Source organism: Anas platyrhynchos, chromosome 20 (assembly GCF_047663525.1).
Source record: "Anas platyrhynchos isolate ZD024472 breed Pekin duck chromosome 20, IASCAAS_PekinDuck_T2T, whole genome shotgun sequence".
Taxonomy (NCBI): Eukaryota; Metazoa; Chordata; class Aves; order Anseriformes; family Anatidae; genus Anas; species Anas platyrhynchos.
Genome location: NC_092606.1, coordinates 936,813 through 952,839, shown reverse-complemented (window position 1 = coordinate 952,839; position 16,027 = coordinate 936,813). Strand labels below are relative to the sequence as shown.

The window sequence follows — 16,027 nt, the reverse complement described above, 5'->3', positions numbered from 1 at the left end:
TGCCCTGCAACAAGCCGGAGAGAAGCAGAGCCAGAACTTTTTTAGCCAGCACAGAAGGAAGAAGAGCAGCTGTATGCGGTCTGACATTCTAAAGCCACTTCACATCCATCTGTCGATGCAAAGGGTGCTTGCATGAGTTCATCAGCTTTTCCCTGACACCAGCCCATGCCTTCATCTAGAGCTCCCTCTTCTCACACCCCTAGCCTGCTTTTCATCTCTGTCGTCACAGACTTGATTTTCCCTTTCATGGATTTATGCTTGAAAAAGCATCACTGCCTCAATTGTCTATTTTCAGCCTGTATTTAAGAAAACCCTTTGGTTCCATTTGTAGCCACATCCTGTCTCTGCCTCCCCCTCTTTCTGTTCCTAAATATAAGGCTGATGCAGTTTGATGTGACATGACAAAATAGCACATTTGCATCGGCAGAAACTTTCTCTCAACAGCAGTAATTAAAGGGAGTAGATGAGACATCACTGAAATTGGTGTTTACTTAGCCTGCAAATAAAAGACTTAAAGAGGACTTGAGAGGGATGTTCAAGTGTCAAGAACATGAAATTCATTGATGAGTGCCTCCTTTTACATTCTTCCCTACTGCAAAAGCAAATTGTAGCTCAAACAATGTAATCTATTTAAAGAGGGGGAAAAAAAGGAGAGACTTATATAGTCTATATTCCTCACCAGTGAAAATCACTTAATGCATTTCTCTGAATTATAAATAGTACCAAGACACACTTGTGGTTACACATACGACAAGGTCATCGAATCTGAAACTACAAAGCTCAGGCTCCCAAATTGAGTAGAAGACTGAGATCTCATTGACTACAGTGAAAATTAGGAACCAAAACACTTTAGTTTTGAGTAGAGTTTGAGCAGATAGGCACTCACCTTCACCCACAAGATAGATTTTTGTTAATTGTCGTAGACAGGAACTCAGAAATAGTGGGTTCTGAATTCAACAATTTCAGCAGGATTCATATAACAGATTAAAAACACATTTCTTCAAAGCTTACAAAATAATATACCGTAATTGATTTTGCTGCGTGAATGTACTGCACATACTTGACAGGATCAGCTGCTGTCAGCTTCCTGCAGTTTCCTCCATTACAGGTAACAGCAATAGAAGGCAGTGGTGGTAGGATAGCAGCATTTGGAAGCTGAGGGGTTATTCTTGATGTTAGAAAGTCACTTGAGTTTACTTAATCCTTATGAAGCATTCACAGAAAGGTCTGATGGATGTTCCACAGGATTTAACAACCATACTTTAAAGTTCCTGCTCTCGGGAGAATCTTCCTTTCTTTTCTTGTTTACATGAGGCTATTCTTTTAAATCCATCTGTGACTGGCACAACCACTCTGCTTAAAACTGGCAGACCACATTTTGAACAGGCTCATTTCCATCCTAAAGCAGATGGCATCAAGAACAGAGTAGGCCAGAAAAATCAGTTTGCATATTATGCTTCGGTTTTTATGGGTCATATTACCATTCAAAGCCATCAAAATGGCAACCCATATGCAATGTGTCTGCCATTGGAACTGAATGATATGCTAGAATAACCTCAGTGTGGCTGGTTATAAATAGTCTGATTAACCATTAAGTAAACTCTGATACTAAAAAATCAAATATTTTCCTTGCTAACAAGATTTTGACTTTAACTGATCAAGGAAATGGTTTTAGTGAACCAAAGAGGAAAAGCCATCATCTCATCTTCATCCCTGAACAACTGTATCGGCAAGCTCTCTTGGCAGAAAATAGTTCAGCATCTATGCCAAATACTCTCTTAATAACTATGCCAGGTGCAGATGTTGGCTATGTAATGTGTTCCAACTTTGTTTTAAAGACAATTTTCTGGCATGTAGAACATTTATTATTCTTGTACCAAAAAACACATGCAAAGAGCTCTTCATACCCTTATTTTTTCCCCAAAGTCTGTAGGAACACTCTCATAGAAATAAGACACGTCATTAGCAACATACATAAGTGATCAAATCAGCAGAGAGCTGTATCCTAAGAATACTAAAGCGATGCTGAAACAAGGTCAGAAACATTGCGTTTGGTTTCCAGCCTCCCACCCATATGCTGCCTCCCCGCAATAGCCCAGTGGCCAATTGCTGGATCCCATACACTATAGAAGGTACGCCCCAGATGCTCCAGAAGCCATGCTTCCACATTTACAGGGTTTGAAGCAGGCAGGTCTACTACCGTGAGAAGTCTTAAATGGTAAGGACATATTTCAAATGTCTTCTGCTATGTCATTGCGGCACCTGAAGCTCAAACAACTGTTATGCTAAATAACAGTGAGGGCCACCACCCTGTATCATTAACAAAGTTTTTCCATTCAAGTTTTATCCCCCCTCTGACTACTCTATGGGAATATTCTGGCTAAGGCACAATACCAATATTCCAGGTGTTTATTCTCAACTAAATACAAGACACACAGGAACAGCAGATTCCGTCCAAGATGCTGAAATTACTGATCCAGTTGTAATCTTGATAAACACATGAAAATATTGCTCCATTTGGCATCTTTACGGACAATTTAGAATTGAGGTTCTGCTACCGTATTTGTCAGCATGGCTGGAAGGAAAATAGAGGTGTTCCTGAATACAAAACACTGTTTGGAAATCGCTCCTGCAAACATGCACAGCTTTAACAAATTGCATCAGCTCCATTTCTACCATTTGTTCGTGATTTCACATTTTCGCCTTTTTCCCTACATGGGGCAAATAGGCTCCTAATGATTTCCATAAAACCAAAAGAAAAAAAAATAATCACTTACAGCATTCAAAGCAAAGGAACTTTAATTATCTTCACGGATTAGGTCTGTCGAAGTCCAACAGCAAGCAAGAGACCTGCAGAGAAGAATCAATTTTCATTACCTGGTTCTCCCCAACTCACTACTTAAAGTACCATCAATAAAGAAGTGCAGAGAAGCCCATCCACAGCACACATTTCAAATTTACCAGCACATAAGCTTTCACTTAACTAGTTACATTACCCATGAATTCATGGCCTTGAGATGAATGGGTTATTGCTTTCAGTAATCTACTCAAAACACTTTTTAATAAATATATACTACAAAATATAAGAAGAGTAATTCCAAAGCACTCAGTGGAACCAAAGCTTCAATATTTCCCGTTAAATACTTTCTTACCTGCAGAAACTCTTAACTATTTTAAAGAACCACAGTTTCTAGTACTCAGAACTTTGTAAAATGACAATTTCACAGAGAATTACATATTTGTAACAGCAGAATACTGCTTTGGAAAAAAACATGCTTCAACAATGGGACAACCCAGCAGCTTCTGAGAAAAATTCAAGAACTACTAGGCCTACATGGTCGTTTGGCATTCCACTGCCACAGCGCTGCAATCTCATCTCAAAGTGTTCAAGTGCCCTTCTGCAGGAAGGAGCAGAGGAATAACTTCTTGAATACCTGATTTGCAGCACCAGCCCTTGCTTTTAGAAGTTAGCTCCCAGAAGGCTGCAGAAAACTAGAAATGACTTCCTTGACAGTTGCTATTTTAACTGAAAACAAGCAATGCACAACAAACAGCGCTGCATAAATGTTCTACATTATATCAGACAAACAGCATCTGAGAATCTTCCCTTTTATACTATTTTTAAACATTTTAACAGTATGCCATATTGCTTTGGAGTTGCACCTTGCTGTTGTTGCTGGATGACTCACATTCAGTCCTAACAGGGGAATTCAGGCCTCTTTTCCACCTGCCTCTGTAACAGTTAAGTTGTCTGCGTTAGCTCACCCCCCCTTCCACTGCATATGGACATGTGGCTCTACAAGAAATTCCTGCTTTATCAAATATTTGATGGCACTGTAAGAGAATCAAGGAGACAAATTCTCTGAAGTCAACGCTAATTCCTTTAGTTAGAAGTCAACTTCACTGAAGTTGAGAGAGGACTGTACTGGCTATCCAAAGACAAATGGATCAAGAATTACTCAGGTCATCTGCTACTCCACAAACTTTCATAAAACAAACTTGAAACAAAAGCCCTGAAGACACCCATGACAGAAGAACCTGGGTTGATTTATTGTGCCTTCCTGTGACAGACAGAAGTTTTTGAAAAATCTGATTTACAGATGCAGACATTTACAGAATTTAGATCAAAGACAACTATAGGCAAGGGTGAAAATCCAGAATTTTTTCAATTAAGAATATCATAACTCGGTCACATAATGGCTGACAACAGCTTGGGATACTTATTTTTTAGTATCTAATTTGGGCACCCGTAATTATTCACTGAAGGAATATAAATTGGAAAAATGTCAGTTCCAAGAATTAAAGCATTCAAAATTGCACTTTAGTTGTGATTGTAGGAGATGCTTTGTTTGCAGCCAAGGCCTTTGCATCCCTTCTTACAAGACATCTGAGCAAAGCCTTTGCCATCCACCCACACAGCTCCCGCTGCCACCCATATTCTCAGCCTGCATCATTAGCAGCCAGTGCCCCTTTCCCTGGGCTCAGTGTTGCCCTACTGCTGTTCATCCATGCCACAAAAACACATTCCTAACCCACTGCTTTGTCTGTCAGTCTTTTCTTCACATTCCCGTTCTGCCTCTCCCTTCCATTACATAAATACAGAACAACCTGCTTTCATTTGAGTCCCTCATAACCTCTCTCACCCTAATTGTCTTACCAGAGATGCAGAATTCTGCCTCTAATTTGCAAATTTATGTTCTTATTCATTATTGCACATATTCTTTATGCTTAGTCCTTGCCTTGATGCCTGAAGAATTTGAAGAGACAATCATTACCCCTAAAAAAAAAAAAAAAAAAAAAAAAAAAGACTAAATTTCTCTTTTGCTGAACTAATAATCTGAACTAATAAATACAACAAATAAAAACACCTGGTAAGACTGATATGACGAGACAGCTTCTTTCAAAATGTCCACAGACAAATTTCTCATAGGAGATTGAAAACAAGGACCCAGAAGAGCAGATTCAACTTCAGTTAAAAGCCAGTGGTGAGCCCACTGAGGCCTTCCAGTTCTGGTAGAAGAACAGAGTGCTGACAAATACCTGGATGTTATTTTCATCCATCAGCTGAATTTTCTTTTCTAAATAGCAGATAGGAACTTTGAAGTATCTTAGACCAGTGCTGTAGAAAACCTCTTATTTAGCATTGTTAATTAACAGTTTGTAGATATGTCTGCAGTTAGTTATCCCAGTAGGACATTTATGATGCCCTTTCAGAAGTACATTGTCCTTTGCTGTTAACATGTGGCTAATATAATCGCCAAAGAGGAACGCAATTAACTTCTCCATGGGCTGAAATTTAAACCAGCAATTAATTCTATAATTCACTTAGCAGAGCATCAGGCACTTCCGCTCAGAAAGCTGTCCAAGTCTATTCAAAATACACCCTAGCTTGGGGAACACAAAATAATCACAGTTACTGCACATCACGTTTAGTGATAAATATTGCTTATGGTCTAACCTTAACTTCTGCCTTGAAAATATAGAAGTCTTTAAAAGAAGTTATTCCATATCAAACAACTTTCCTTTACATTGTGAGAAGCATACAAAGGAGCACCGACATGCGAATTACACTCCTAATATGTTTACTAGCTGGTGTAAGTTGGCTAAAGCCAATAATCTCCAACTTGCTGCGCGTTTTATACCAGCTACAGACCCGGTGTCTTGTCTTGTCTCAGAATACCAAGCGCTCGTTTTCACGCATCACATTGGCAATATTTCTGGTTATTCAAACACCACCGATGTAAACAGCTGCAGCCTGGAACACTGCTTGCATGGTGCTGTTTACGTTAGAATATAACCAAATGTAGCTTGATTTTAAAAATAAATAATGTGCTCCCTAAACCAATGTCTGAGGAAACACAGGCTTGTTTGTATTTGTCAGCACAGCCATACTTCCAAGCAAAACTCCGAGCACATGTTCACTTCTGTGTAGGACTGAACAAAACATTCTTGTATTGCTGCTCAATTGTTTATTTATAATAGATCAAACTTGTCCAAAAGAAACAGAAAATCCTATATTGAAATTATATTAAGATTTCAATATTCAGTGTTGCAAATTTCAAAACCAAATACAATTTGTTGTACGAAACCAGGTAGAAACCTGGTATTTCTAACATACCAGAAATTGTATATCACAAAGTTTAAAATGAAAAATGATGGGTAGGAGAAAGAAACAGGATTACCCACAAATGTCTGAGGCATAAAAATACAAAAATCTGATCTAAAGACCGATTAAATTAATAAAAGCTGTCGGAGGCAGGAACAGAGTTCAGAAATTTGAAGTAAAATAGCACTGAGATACCTTAACCTTTATACCTTGGAAAAATTCCAATTTCTGAACAACAAAAAAATCACTGAGTATTTTCAGTCCACAATATATGTTTGTCTTTATGTAAATTTGTGTGGGTGGGCAGAAAAAATTGAAGCCACATATACATTATTTTCAAACAAGCTGCCAATGTTTGTTAGTTGCATCAGTCCCATGAACTTGCTACATGCCATTGTCTCTGCACGCTGCACCTCCGCTTCCCACTGTGGCTAGAAGCGCAGGGCTAGGAACAGAAGCAACCGACGTTCTCATTTCCTCCTTCGGCACGGCACACTGGTCAGCTTTGATCAAGAGAAAGAGTTCCATAATGAACCTACGAGATTTCCTCCTCACTTGTTTGCAATGAAAGAGTTAACATCCGTGACCCAAATATGGAGACCCATTTTAAACTTGCTGAAAATTGCTTTTTAATCCTAGCTCTCGAGGATTTCCTTTGAAACCATCTGCCACGCACGCTCGGTGCTCCTTTCCTGTATATATGCAGGATTACTTGAACATGGATTCTTTTGTGTAACTTAATAAATTTCGGCGCATTAAAAAAATAGTTCTGATTTCAATTGTATACCAGAAAATGACTACAAGTCAAAGGCAGCGATAAGTTGAGAGCAAAGCCAGACAGCCGTGCGTACCTTATTTGCCGCAGTATTGACATTGCGATTCCAATTCGGCCAGACACCGCGCAGGATTTCAGCAAATAGCTCTGAGTCAATTAACTAATGTAACTCATGCACGCGCTTAAAATTAAGCTCAAGCATTTTCCAGGATGTGGAAGATTTAAGCATGCACCTTCCCAACTAGAAAGCAGACTGAAGACTGGAAGGTAGAATTAATGACACCATGATTAGAGAAGAGGAAAGATTTCTAAACGTTCTTCTCACATCTTTTGTCCAGTCTTTTTTATTTGGGATGAACATTTCTGCAGTTGTGCTTTTCTAGTACAAGTACTGAGAAAGTGATAAAGTCACAGCCCTAAACACACTGAACTTTAAAATTGATACTTATGATACAAATACTTCAGCAATCACCCAAACCAGGAAACAAACATACAACATACTGCTTCTTTCCAGAGCAATCGCAGCCAGAGCGCCTGAAACTAGCAAGCAGGCAGCACCATACATGTACATTTATAATCGACTTCTTGGGTCAATGCATAAAGTCAGAACTCAAAGTCCTAACAACAAAAAAAGAGCATTTTCAACACAAAATGCTTTTAAAAAGTAGTAATTTGTCTGCAAGCATTTCAAGAATGGGAGATTAGGCAAGTTATTTGCATAGTTTTAATTGTGTAAGATGACACTAGCGTTTCAGAAGACAGGCCATAGCCTGTAAGTGTCTTATCATTAGTCCTTTTCATGGTGAAGTCACCTACTACCTAACAAAAGTGAACAGCAAGACAGAATTCCACACCAGAACTTTCCCCTTCTCAGCGAAGATAGATCTCCTTACCCTTAGATGCATTTTTCCTGCAAATGAGCAATCAGTGCTAGAAATTATTAATATACAGGAGATCTCCACATGCAGATGTTGGAAGAATGCAGAAAGAGAAAGCAAATCATTTTGTTTCAGCAATAACAGATGTTGGTGCATCATCCTGCAGACACGTTACTTTTAATACAAAGCAGCTCATAACATCAATGCCCAATCACCCGGTTATTTCAGTGTTTACATTTTAATGAGCTTCCTGCATGACTCTGTCCTTATAATTTTCCTTCTCTAATAGTCATATGAAATCAGTTTTGTCTTAAGCAACAGTGAACAGAAGTTCAGCTGCCTAAGATGGCTGCTAGGAGGTTCTTTAGAATGACGCTATCCTGTCATTTATTTCTGCACAAACCCAAAGCCATTCCCAAGCTCCTATGGCACTACTTGGGATCGGACTCAAGTGACTCAACAGCTTCATGTCCTTTTCAGCTGCTTGTAAGGCAAATAGTTCCTAAAAGGCTGTAACAGTGCCATGGCACTTGCAGACAGCTCAGTGCTACAGAAAACAAACAAAAATGCGTAACAGATAAATTTAAACCACCTTTGTCTGGCTAAGGGACAGACTAAATGGTGCCTGAGCCACACTCCAGCTTGGGATAGACAATCCACACAGCACCTTATTTTCTTTCCACTCCCTTAAGCCCAGCCAATGAGGTTGAGACAACAGAAAGCCACCAGGGACTGAGTGAGGCCACTGTTGTGGCTGCAGAGTAGAAAATGCAAGAAATGCGTGCTTAGCTCCCGCCTCTTGTTCTCACCAAGTCCATCTCTTCACACACAGCACCAAGAGACAGAAAGGCACACGCACAAACCTACACAGTGCCACACACGAGCAGGGCAAGGGCCGCAGGAGTTGAGCGCGAGAGGGCCCAGCACTCGTCCTGCACACGGAGCTGTTGCTGGAGCAGCCGAGTGCTCCCCTGCGAAGGGGCAGGAAGCCACGCAACCACCAAGTAGTTAACAGAAGTTAGCCGGAAAAGCTTGCATGAGGCAGATGGGAAAATTCGGATGCTGATAAATCCTCTGGAATCTGCTGAGCTGCACAGCCACACGGAGGCAAACGGGGCTGGGACAAGAGCCCCCTCTTTTTGCTGACATGTACTGGTTCGCAGCGCTGCCACAGTGCCCTCCCAGCCACAGCTGTCAGCGCAGATACAGTTTCCCTTCAGATGCACACACTTCTTTTCAAGGCCACAGATTGCTACTGTATCACCTCAGGGTCTCATTTACAGACTCTTTCAGTCCCACTTCCCTTTATAGCGAATTAAATTGATTGTCATTAGGAGCACAGGGAAAAAGAAAAGCTACCAGCAGCCTTTAGACAGCTGCAATGAGAAGCGCGGTACCGCAGCCAGCGCCAGCAGTGCAGCAGGCACACACCCCATGGATGTGATATGGGCTCACAATCTGAGCACCCTATCACTCTTGTCTTCAGCATTGGTATTTTTGGAAGAAATATGCTTAGCAGGGTATAATATGGCTCCTTGTTAACACTACATGAACTCCACAAGCAGCTAACTTCCCAGAAGGACCTGGCCGAAGGTAAAGTTGCCCCCATCGCTCTTCATACAAACACATAAATGTGCAAGTTTAATTGCTGCCACGTAAAATATATTTTTAAAACATAAATCCTCCCTCTACAACACCATCCCTCCCCACCCTACCCCCAACAGGCAGAACTGGCTACAAGACAGCTTTCTGAAGACTGACTGGTGCACCAAGGCCACAAAAATTAGTGATCCGGAACTAATTAACATAAACCTCCTGAGGGAAGTATTGCTGCTGGTTATCTTGATATGAGAAATTCAGTTCAGAAGGATAAGCTGGACAGACAGCTGAAAAGCTTTAGTTCTTCCAGTAGGAAATGAATTGATTTGGTGAAGGAAAGCCCTTAATGTGATACTATCATGACAAAAGCACAATCATGGAAAGTATTAAAAATCTTAGAGTAACTTAAAAAACATTTTTCTGTAAGTAATACTAATTATTTCCAGTCTTTCATAAAAGGTGAAAAAAATCAAAGACACTGAATATTTCTCCTCTTTAAACTTAGGACACGTATGGTTAGGAAGCTACAAAGCACCCATGTTCCTCAGTTATCAATTCTGGTTTTGCATCCGGTACTTTCACTTTTCAATTCCCCCTTCCACTGAGTCTGAGGGGGGGAAAAAAAAAAAAGGTATGCAGGTATTCACAGACCTGTCAAAGATTGTCTTCACATTCCTGGCAAAAACACCTCTTTTTACCAAGTCTATCAAATGCAGAAGACGTATTCCTCACTGCATATCATAATTATCCTTGCATAAATACAAAGCACCTCCAATTAAAGGGAGGTTGACAAAGAATCTTGGTTCTGAAATTAAAACAAACATGGAGGCCCGCTTGGAAGAGGCAACCCCAGCTTACACGTGCTGAGGATTTGGCTTCACACAGCCCATTCCAAATGAACCTTGTGGACCAAAGTCTACTGTCAGACATATGGACGTAGGTCTGTAGACAACATGAAACTTGTTTTTCTGTATCCATAATGATCTAATAAAGCACAGGCTCTGAGTTGTACCAATTATAACAAATCTCCTATGCAAACAAGTTCAATTAGCATTACATGACTGCAGTTTATAGGAGTCACATTCCAAAGACAACGCTGGAATGAAATGTCACGAACCAGGCTGCAAGTTTGTCGTTTCCTATTATTTTCCAGATGTTTTGGCCTTGTACATATTCCGTCTTGACATTTATGTATGACAAAGAGATACAGTAAGACTTGCAAGACCGCAGGGAATAACCACTTCTTCGTACCTCAGTGAAAGAACAGGCTGTTTAAGCTACATTCTCAAAATTGCCCTGCTGCAATGGATAGGTGTGCCTGCTACAAGGACCTCAATGTAAAAATTACTGGTTTTAAGTGTTTCCATAACACGCTGGTCTGTTTTGATATGGAACGAACACGGTCTACTACAACACTTCAGGAACTCTGACGTGGTGAAGGATTTTTGAGCCATTCTGCTAGACAAGATTAGTCATTACATGAACAAGCATGAAGAAGTGATCCAAACTCAAAATGAGAGAGGGAAAAAAAAACACAGAACAGGCTGGACTTTGTGCTATCATTAGAAAGGCAGAATAAACAAAACTAAGTGATATTTACTGAGGCATCATCATCTGCAAGAACTTAACAACCTACAGGTTTCATCTCCTGCCCAGCACTCACTGAATCAGACCTGCAGTGTGTTGGGTCAAAACACGGCTATTCTGACTCAGCGAGTTTTAGCGTGCACTTTGCTTTGGTACAGCTGAGTGCAGGACGAGAAATAACTGTGACTGTTAGCCATGACGTTGTAAACAAAATGCTTAGCAAAAGGCATATGAACATCAAAAGGCATACCATCAATTCCATTGTTTTCTTCACCTTATTGTCACTGGAATCAATGACAGAACAAAAGCTAATCTTGGGACAAGCGGATAGATTAATTTATTCATTTCCAATTTTGTAGGGAGGGAAAAGATTTCAAAGACAAAAGCTCCAAAATATTGTTCTTCACAAAAGAAAAGACTAATACACATCAACATATACTATTTCTTTGCTGTGAACACATTGTGTGCACATGCAACATTGCATTAAAACACATTGCTCCTAACATACAGCGCAGTATTTACCTGGCTAGCCCAAACCCCTCAAATTCGCAGGCACTAACGCTATCTGACACTTTAATGGCTTCAGTAGTAGGTTTTATGAATAAAATATTAACAGGGTGTTACAGAATACTGAAGAATGTATCTACAGAGTTGTATACTGAGGTATGTGTGGGCTTGTCAAACACCCACATTATAAATTATCAATAGTGCAGCTCAGAGTACCCCTTTTGTGCATCAGGAAATCTATGCAAGCATTTTATTATGCTTTGTTCCATTTAATGTTACTTTTCCTGCATCAAGCAGCCATAAGAAAAAGAACTACACACATGTGCTGAAGGACACTTGTGGACAACACTCAGCCATGAAATGAAAAAGACATTCTACCACACAGAATCCTGTTTTCACAACTAGCTCCTGTGGCACAAAAACCCAGCCTGTCTGGAACTGGACTACAGCATTTTACACAGTACAATGCAACGCCATTTTTTGTGAAGAATTTTCAACTTGAAACACTGTTGAGGAGCACCAGGAAGTTGAACAGGATGATTACACATCGTCTCCCACTACCTGCCCTTATGCAGAGTGCTGTCAAAAAGATGATACTTCTACAAAACAAGTGGCAAATGCAAGGGGAGAGCGAGTCTCCCAAGAGTCAGGAGGAAGTGCTAAACTCAGCGCAGTAGATTTTCAGTGTACAGCATTTATTTTTAAATGTAGTTTAAATGGGGTTAGCTAAGTGTCCAACAAATACAGACTCTGGGTTCTGTGTTTGATACTCAAAAAGCAGGCTTGCTACTGCTCTACAGCACTCGTACTGTGAATAAAATCGCAAGGGACAGATGCACGTCCCCATGAATAACTATCTTCACCAGTAAGAGGTTAGAATCGATCTGTCATGTTTCATCAGCGGCAGTCGCCAATTGCATTTCTCCATGCATCGCTGGGGATGAGGATGACAAATTAGTTACAATCAAACGAGGTTTTGGCAGGATCTAGAGCAGGGCTTCCACCTGCCTTGTTCAAGGAGCTACAGTTAGATTTTGCCAAGTCTCTCCTCAAGCAGCTCAGCTCACTGGACTACTCACAAAGCCCTCCTGCCCAAAGCTGTGCACCAGCCCTAACGAGCTCCCCTCAGCTGACTTATGCTTCTCACACAGAGGCATTAAATGACAAGGAAGCACTGCCTTAACAAGGTGCATAATGTGCTCGTTCTGCAGCTGTGTTCTATGCCGAAGTGATTCACACAATTAATATTTAACACTACTTCATGTAACAGGTTTCTACCTCAGATCTGTACCGAGGAAACAAAAGTTCTAGTCGAGACTTTCAGCACTTTGTTTTTGTCTGCCAATTGCACATTTCCTTAATGTTCTTTTAAAAGTTTATTTTCCTTAAACACACCTCAGCACGAATGAGTTTTGATCTTGTCCCCCTTACCCTCCATAGCACAAAGTACCTAAAACGCAGCTGAGCTGACAAATTTAAGCTTCACAGAATGACAGAGCCCAAGGACGCCAATAAACGGGTTTATAAACTCAGTGTAGAAGGATGATATGTTTGTTAGGGTGGGTCCTTCAACACTGGCACCTAACATAATTCTTTATGGACACGTAAGATAAGTGTGTCCCTTCAGCTGCTATCTCACCAGTCTCCCACTGCAATGAAAAGAGCTGGTTCAACTTCAAAGGGGAAAAAAAAAGGGGGAAGGGATAACGTGGTTGTGACACTTAGCCAAACCAAAAAAAAATGTGGGTCTCACATTTTACAGGCATGGGAATTGGGAATTATGGCTTGCAGTAGTCCAGTCAAAAGCTGTCAGGAGAATCACCGCCAATGCCAGGACTGTGACCCTGCTAACGTCCTTTGCGCTCACTGCTGAAAATCCATCCGCGTGACAGTACCTAACAGAACTTTTAAAGTATTTCTAGGACAAGACATTTGTGTCCAACTAAAAAGTCACCATGGATTTGATTCACTAGAACTACTAGGAAAAGATTTTGACAACAGGAAGTCAGTAACTAGATAAAAGTATGGGGAAAATGTCTCTGTGCTTACGGTGTTCTGGTTCAGGCAGTACACCCTGCTCTTCAAACAGCAGACCTATGAGTTACCCTTCACCACTTCATGGCTACACATAAACCAGCAGCCGGATTGGAGGCTGTCTGAGCTGGTACATCTGCTCCCAGAGGTCTAGGGACTGGGTCTAGGTCTGAATTATTCCCCACCCACTGGGAAAACACACAGGTAAGCATTAAACGCTTCCCTTCAGCAGCTTCTCTCTATAGGCTCCATATAGGCACCAAAAAGAAATGCTGAGGTGATGTCCAGACACATCTGAACCAGACTCCTTCGGACAGCAACCCAACCTGCCTCTTTACCCTTCATCGCTAAGGAGCCTGCAGAGATGAGGCACCAAACTGCACACCTATGGATACCTCTCACCACGCTGCCGTTACAGAACTCTCAGTTTATCCTAGGAAAAGGCTGACCTTTTCCACATCACCAAACACTTTGTTTATGACCATAGATTCACCAATAGTCCGGCAGCCAAAACAAGACAGAGGATTTCTTCTTTCCTTCCCAGCATCGCAGCTGAAAATAATAGACTTTCAGCAAATACATCCATAGAAATTAAACTCTACTGAAAATTAATTGTTTCAAGACATGCAAACCAATTAGCTCAGCATGGCACCTAACTTCAGAAGAAAAATGAAAGGAAGACACTGTTTTTCTTTAGATTTGACTAATGCCACTGATAAATTGATTGGCAAATGCATTTAGAATCTAGATTTCAGTGCAATAATGCTTCTTAGGATGTTGCAAAATTTCTCCAAGTTGTAAAATTGAGCCATAACAGCAATAAGAATTCAGACTGAAAACGTGCAAGAGGATTTCAGAAGACTTCCAGGCCTCACGCCACTTTCCTATGCCTGGACCCTGCTATTATAAAAAGGGTGTAAACTAAACCTACCTTTTTTATATACACAAAGTTTGTGTTTTGAAAGCAAACACGGTAGCAAAACTCCACTACAATTCCAGGCTGCAATAGCAGCTATCAACATCTATGAACAGACTAAAAAGTTTTAACAATCTTAATTCCTGCAACTTTTCTTGCCCACTTCATCTGAAGACGAGGAGTACCCAAACCCACTCTTATAAACATTTTGCGCTCAAATTTTAGGAACTGAGCCAGCCTGGCACGTTTAGGCTCCTTTCTTCCAGGCCGTACAGGTGATTTTGGTCACGTTTTGGAGGTGAGGCATGGCAGGAGGGGGCACGGCACCAGCGCACTTGGAGCACCGCAGCTTGCCCGCAGCAGGAGCACACACACACACGGATACACACACCCACATCCACACACACACACAGGAGCTCAGTGCCCGTCATTTACCCCCTGTGGAGGCCCCGTGAGGCCCCTGCCTGAGCTCGCCGGGGTTCTGCCTACAAGCTCTGCGCTGCAGGGAGCGATCCCGGCACGAGGCCGCCGAGCCCCGCGCCGCCCCTCACCAACACCGACTGCGGCGCTGAGGCGGCGGCGGGGCGGGAAGCGGCCGGCGCCTGAGGGGGCCCTGAGGGGGACCCGCGCGGCCCAGCCCGGGGCTGCTCAGCCCCGCCGCTGCAACGGGGCCGCTCCGCTGGGCCCCGGGGGCACGGGGCTGGGCCGGGGACGAGCCCAGCCCCGCCGCGAGGCGCCCTGAGGCGGCCCGGCCGTGCGCGGGAAGCGGCTCCAGACCCGCGGGCAGCGCCTGAGGCACGGGGCCGCCCCTCCCCCTCCGCGCCCGCCGCGACCTCCGCGCCCCGCCGCGTCCTCAGCTGACCCCGCCCCCCCGGCGCCATTGGCCCCTCCCGCCGCCCGTCAGCGGCTCCCCCGCCTCCCATTGGCCGCTGCCCACCTGCGGCCGGCCGCCCCGGAGGCTTCCCCGGCCGCCGCCCGACGCCTCGCGCTGCCATTCGCGGGACGCGGCCCCTCGGCCGGCGCCGCCGCCGGGCACTGGCTGGCAGAGCTGTCAGTCACGGCGCCGCCCGGCCCCCCGGCTCCATTGGCCCAGTAACCCCTTTTCGGGCTTTCGCCTCCCCTCATTGGCTGACGGCGGCGGATAGGGAGCCGCGGTTGGGCGAAAAGCAGGTCTCGGGGGCGGGACGCGGCCCGGGCCGACAGCCGATTGGCCGGCGGCCCGGAGCGGCGCCACGCGATTGGCGGCGGAGGCGGGGGAGGGCGGGGCCGCCCGGGGTGAGGGTTGTATGAGGTGAGGGAATCTCGCGGGGTCTCGGCAGCGCCGGGCGCGGAGGCGCGCGGTGATTGGGCGGCGGGGGTCACGGGGGCGGGACTGAGTCAGGGAGTCTCCGCGGCGGCCGAGCCCTATGGGCCGGCCGAGCCGGGTCCCGCTCGGTGATTGGGTGGGGGCGGCTCTCGCGGAGCCTGGCGGGCCGGGTCCCATTGGCTGCGGCCGGGCGTCGGGCGCGCGCCCCGCATGGGGGCGGGGGGGGGCCCGGCGGGGGGAGGGCAGGCCGGCTGCGCGTGCCCGCGGTGCGCTGCGCGCTGGGGCTCCGGCGGGAGGTGAGTGCGGGGCTGCCGGGAGG

General features: G+C 43.8%; 2 protein-coding genes across 11 annotated transcripts in view; one reads left to right on the top strand and one right to left on the bottom strand.

The window, feature by feature from the left end:
- LYRM9 (LYR motif containing 9) overlaps window positions 1-15,463 on the bottom strand; it is a 34,643-nt gene extending 19,180 nt beyond the window's left edge. For 2 of the 9 annotated variants that reach the window (XM_038165884.2, XM_013100986.5), the window contains exons 1-2: window positions 14,838-15,247; window positions 2,778-2,850 (exon numbers count right to left, since the gene is read on the bottom strand). The gene's annotated coding sequence lies outside the window, so the exon portion shown is untranslated. Of the gene's footprint in view, window positions 1-2,777; window positions 2,851-4,657; window positions 4,778-7,774; window positions 8,566-8,626; window positions 9,430-14,837; window positions 15,248-15,339 lie in introns of those variants that run through there. The other 7 variants (XM_027472481.3, XM_027472480.3, XM_027472479.3 and 4 more) reach the window with 7 other exon arrangements.
- A 397-nt stretch (window positions 15,464-15,860) lies between these two features.
- NLK (nemo like kinase) overlaps window positions 15,861-16,027 on the top strand; it is a 47,485-nt gene continuing 47,318 nt past the window's right edge. For both annotated transcript variants that reach the window (XM_038165880.2, XM_038165881.2), the window contains exon 1: window positions 15,861-16,004. The gene's annotated coding sequence lies outside the window, so the exon portion shown is untranslated. The remainder of the gene's footprint in view (window positions 16,005-16,027) is intronic.